The sequence below is a fragment of the Nerophis ophidion genome, linkage group LG23 (genome assembly GCF_033978795.1).
Source record: "Nerophis ophidion isolate RoL-2023_Sa linkage group LG23, RoL_Noph_v1.0, whole genome shotgun sequence".
In the NCBI taxonomy this organism is placed as follows: domain Eukaryota; kingdom Metazoa; phylum Chordata; class Actinopteri; order Syngnathiformes; family Syngnathidae; genus Nerophis; species Nerophis ophidion.
Genome location: NC_084633.1, coordinates 7999748 through 8005747, shown reverse-complemented (window position 1 = coordinate 8005747; position 6000 = coordinate 7999748).

Below are 6000 nucleotides of genomic sequence, written 5' to 3'. Positions count from 1 at the left end.
AGTATGCTGTTTTTTTAAATAAAGTATTGGAAATGTTAGAAATTTAGTTTGTCTCTTTTATCCGATTATTAATCGATTAATCGAAGTATTAATCCACAGATTAATCGATTATCAAATTAATCGTTAGTTGCAGCCCCAATATATATGTGTGTATATATATATATATATATATATACATATATATATATATATATGTATATATATATATATATATATATATATATGTATATATATATATATATGTATATATATATATATATATGTATATATATATATATATATATATATATATATATATATGTATATATATATGTATATATATGTATATATATGTATATATATGTGTATATATATGTATATATATATATATATATATATATATATATATATATATATATATATATATATATATATATATATATATATATATATATATATATATATATATATATATATATGTGTGTGTGTGTGTGTGTGTGTGTGTGTGTGTGTGTGTGTGTGTGTGTGTGTGTATACAGAGGTGCGTAGAGTAGCCAGAAATTGTACTCAAGGAAGAGTACTGTTACTTTAGAGATTTATTACTCAAGTAAAAGTAAGGAGTAGTCATCCAAATATTTACTTGAGTAAAAGTAAAAAGTATGTTGTGAAAAAACTACTCAAGTACTGAGTTCTGTTCGTTTAATAATTACGGCAACAGATAATGCACAAAAAACATAAAAATAGCAATGAGCAAATTCAGAGCCAGGAATATCTCTTAAGCAACTAAAACAATAATATATATTAAATAATAATACATTAAAATAAAAAAATTAAGGCAAATTGAGCCACAATAACTTAACAGCACCATAGGCTCAGTAGGCATTTATTGATTGATTGAAACTTGTATTAGTAGATTGCACAGTACAGTACATATTCCCTACAATTGACCACTAAATGGTAACACCCCAATAAGTTTTTCAACGTTAATCAATTACTTAATAAATGACCAAGTCGAGGTGATCTACCTCATATATACATACACACACATATCATATATATATATATATATATATATATATATATATATATATATATATATATATATATATATATGTATGTATATATATATATGTATATATGTATATATATATATATATATATATGTATATATATATATGTATATATATATATGTATATATATATATATATATATATATATATATATGTCTTGATTGGATTATCCAGAGAATAGTGCTCGATACCGTGGTAGAGCGCAATATGTAGGTGTGGGAAAAATCACAAGACTACTTCATCTCTACAGAACTCTTTCATGAGGGGTTCCCTCAATCATCAGGAGATTTTAATGGAAGCATTCACATACAATGGTTTATATAGGGCACAGAGTGGGTGGGTACAAGCAGGCGTAGGGGCATGGTGATTGGCTCATGTGTTACCTAGGAGGTGTTTCCGTCTGTGGCGGCATGTTGAAATGATTTCACTGCGCTTGTTGAGGGATGATAGATCTGGATGATATATAATAAACAGTTTCTCTTTTAAGCATAGGTTGCATCTTTTATTACCACTGTTGTAAGGTGTGCTGGATGCAAGAATTTGCCATGTTATTGAATATTCAACATTATTGTCTTTGAGGTTCCAAATGTGTTTGCTGAGTTCTGTAGAATTCCGCAAAGTCTGGTTTCTAAAGGAGGCGTTGTGATTACTCCATCTTGTTTTTAACGCTCCTTCGGTTAATCCTACGTACGTGTCGGATGTGTTAATGTCCTTGCGTGTTACCTTTGCTTGGTAAACGACTGATGTCTGTAAGCACCCTCCGTTGATGGTGCTTACAGACATCAGAGTGTAAGCACAGTACAGTACATATTCTGCACAATTGACCACTAAATGGTAACACCCCAATAAGTTTTTCAACTTTTTTAGGTCGGATTCGACTTGTGACGGTCACGTGACCGCCTGGTTTTGTTTGATTGGTCCAACGTCACCAGTGACTGCATTTGATTGGTGAAACGCAGGCATGCGTAGTTCCTACTTTGAATGCGTGTCTGACAAAATCAAAACAAACAAAACGTGCATTAACAGATCGATTAAAAAAAAGTAGCGACTAACGAGCTGATTGTAGATAAATGGAGCGGAGTAAAAGTAGCGTTTCTTCTTTATAAATATACTCAAGTAAAAGTAAAGGTATGTTGCATAAAAACTACTCTTAGAAGTACAATTTATCCCAAAAGTTACTCAAGTAGATGTAACGGAGTAAATGTAGCGCGTTACTACCCACCTCTGGTCCTGTTGCATAAGAATAAAAAGAAGGCACGAAGTGCTTGATTGCGTTCTCATTGCAGGGTGTGGCCTGACTCTTTTATCAAACATTTCTTGATTTCTTTACTCTCATTTACATTTCTATTGTGCTTTTAATCACATACAAATGGTTTCGATAATGTAATTTCAATTCCACATTTGTTCATTCACATCGTTAAACAATTACATATTTACTTTTGAAATTATAAAACAAATCCACAAAAACATGGATGATTGATCGTTACATGTCCCAACACTTATGTTCTGACATAAGCATCAGGTAGCGGTACTGTTTTCTTATTTAAACAAGGATAGCAGGTCCATGCTATGTGTCATACTTGATCATTTCGCGATATTGCCATATTTTTGCTGAAAGGATTTAGTAGAGAACATCCACGATAAAGTTCGCAACTTTTGGTCGCTAACAGAAAAGCCCTGCTTTTACCGGAAGTCGCAGACGATAACGTCACATGTTTGATGGCTCCTCACATATTCACATAGTTTTTAATGGGAGCCTCCAACAAAAAGTGCTATTCGGACCGAGAAAACGACAATTTCCCCATTCATTTGAGCGAGGCTGAAAGATTCGTGTTTGAGGATATTGATAGCGACAGAGAAAAAAAAAAAAAACGCAATTGCATTGGGACGGATTCAGATGTTTTTAAACACATTTACTAGGATAATTCTGGGAAATCCCTTATCTTTCTATTGTGTTGCTAGTGTTTTATTGAGTTTAACAGTACCTGATAGTCGGAGGTGTGTGTCCACGGGTGTGTTGACGCCAGTGTCTCAGGGGAGTCGACGGCAGCTTTATGGACGGCGCAAGCTCAGCTGATCTCCGGTAAGAAGCTACTTTTTACCAGAATTTTCTCACCGAAACCTGCTGGTTGACATTCGGTCAGGATCCATGTTCGCTTGACCGCTGTGATCCATAGTAAAGTTTCACCTCCGGGAATTTTAAACAAGGAATCACCGTGTGTTTGTGTGGCTAAAGGCTAAAGCTTCCCAACTCCATCTTTCTACTTTGACTGCTCCAATATTAATTGAAAACATTGCAAAAGATTCAGCAACAAAGATCTCCAAAATACTGTGTAATTATGTGGTTAAAGCAGACGACTTTTAGCTGTGTGCGTGTGCGCAGCGCTCATATTTCCTGAAAGTCCGTGACGTCACGCGTACACGTCATCATTACGCGACGTTTTCAAGAAGAAACTCCCAGGAAATTTAAAATTGCAATTTAGTAAATTAAAAAGGCCGTATTGGCATGTGTTGCAATGTTAATTTCATCATTGATATATAAACTATCAGACTGCGTGATGGGTAATAGTGGGTTTCAGTAGGCCTTTAATAAATCTCTTCATTTTACATGTTTGCACTATATCCTGACATTGCCTCGTTTTAATATTGCTGCCTTCTTGAACGCTTTTTTCTATAGCGTCACTGTCATTATAACTCAATTACAATTACACATATTGTTACCTGACTGTACTTATAAAACTTCTCAACAATCAGAGTTTATCTTCAACAAGTCCACTGCCGCCGCCGTTCCCGCCCAACCACGCGCTCACACACAAAGGGAGACATCCCTTATTGAACGTTACAAATGTCATCACAAATACACATTTTTAAAAAACATACTTCGATATTTCTATATTCAGAAACGCTTATAATTGCTTGGAGACAAATGTGTTAATGTTATCACACTTTACCGACCTGTTTTATAGGAATAAAAAGAAGACACAAAGTGCTTTATTGGGTTCTCATCGCACCTCCAATTTCCCTCCTTTACTATACAAGTGCTCTCTCTGCTGGCGTGGCGGAATAACATGTCTGTGGCATTCAGCTTGGAACCTAACACTTTAAAGGCCTACTGAAACCCACTACTACCGACCATGCAGTCTGATAGTTTATATATCAATGATGAAATATTAACATTGCAACACATGCCAATACGACCTTTTTAGTTTACTAAATTGCAATTTTAAATTTCCCGCGAGTTTCTTGTTGAAAACGTCGCGGAATGATGACGCGTGACGTCACGGACTGTCAGGAAATATTAGCGCTGCACCACTAGCGGCTAAAAGTCGTCTGCTTTAATCGTATAATTACACAGTATTTTGGACATCTGTGTTGCAGAATCTTTTGCAATTTGTTCATTTAATAATGGAGACTATAAAGAACAATGCTGTTGGTGGAAAGCGGTAGATTGCAGCTGTCTTTAGCACCGAGACACAGCCGGTGTTTCAGTGTTTGTTGTGAAGCAGAGCGGTCAAGCGAACATGTTTTCTCTACGTCAACCAGCATGTTTTTGGATAGGAAAATTGTGATCTATAACTTACCGGAGACATCATTGGATTATTCGTCGTCCTGCAGCAGCTGTCAAAAAAAGGCAGCTTCTCTCTGAGACACTGCGTGTTCACTGCAGCCATCCGACCTTGACGTATGTCTTTACAATCTCACTAAAACACTATTAAAACAATAAGCAAATAAGGGATCTTCCAGAATTATCCTAGTAAATGTGTCTAATTACATCTGAAACGCTCACACTGCCGCCGCCCGGAGCCGTCGCTTTTTTTTTTTTTTTCTCTAGTCCTTCACTATCAATAGCCTAATTCACAAATCTTTCATCTTAGCTCAAATTAATGGAGAAATTGTTGCTTTCTCGGTCCGAATTGCTCTTGCTGCTGGTGCCTCCCATTATAAACAATGTGAATATGTGTGGAGCCCTGCAACTCGTGATGTCACGCGCACATACTTTCGGTAGAGGCAAGGCTTTTTTATTAGCGACCAAAAGTTGCGAACTTTATCGTGGATGTTCTCTACTAAATCCTTTCAGCAAAAATATGACAATATCGTGAAATGATCAAGTATGATACATAGAATGGACCTGCTATGCCCGTTTAAATAAGAAAATCTCATTTCAGTAGGCTTTTAATTGTGACTTTAGATATGAAAATACCTTGAACTAAATTAGGATACTCTTTACACATTAATTTTACAAAAAAATTGTGACTAATTGTAAGTGTCATATGTGCATTACTTGTTGCCGTCATCATTAAACGAACAGGTTACTCATCAGTTACTCAGTACTTGAGTAGTTTTTTCACAACATACTTTTTACTTTTACTCAAGTAAATATTTGGTTGACTACTCCTTACTTTCACTTGAGTAATACATCTCTAAAGTAACAGTACTCTTACTTGAGTACAATTTCTGGCTACTCTACCCACCTCGGGAGATAAAGAATAAAATACAAGTATATATAGAAAACAATATATATACATACACAGTAAATAAATATAACAAAATAAAATCTTGCATAACTAATAGGATAACAAGTAAAATAATAAAATAAAATAATATCAGGTAAAAGCCAAATCAAAAAGGTGGGTCTTAAGCCTGCCCTTAAGAACATGAATATTCTCCGCAGCCCTGAGGTCCTCCGGCAAGCTGTTCCATTATGGCATCGTTCCATAACGATGGAAAGATGCCATCCTGTGACTTTGTGTCCTGACTTTGGGACTAATTAGGACATGAGTGCCAGAGGATCTCAGGGGCCGGGAAGGTTCAGACGGTAGGGGCAAATCTGAAAGATAAGAAGACCCAATACCATTAAAAAACATTTATAAACCGTAAGAAGAACCTAAAAATTGATCCTAAAACACACGGGGAGCCAATGCAGAGATTTTAAAACTGGTGTAATGTGAC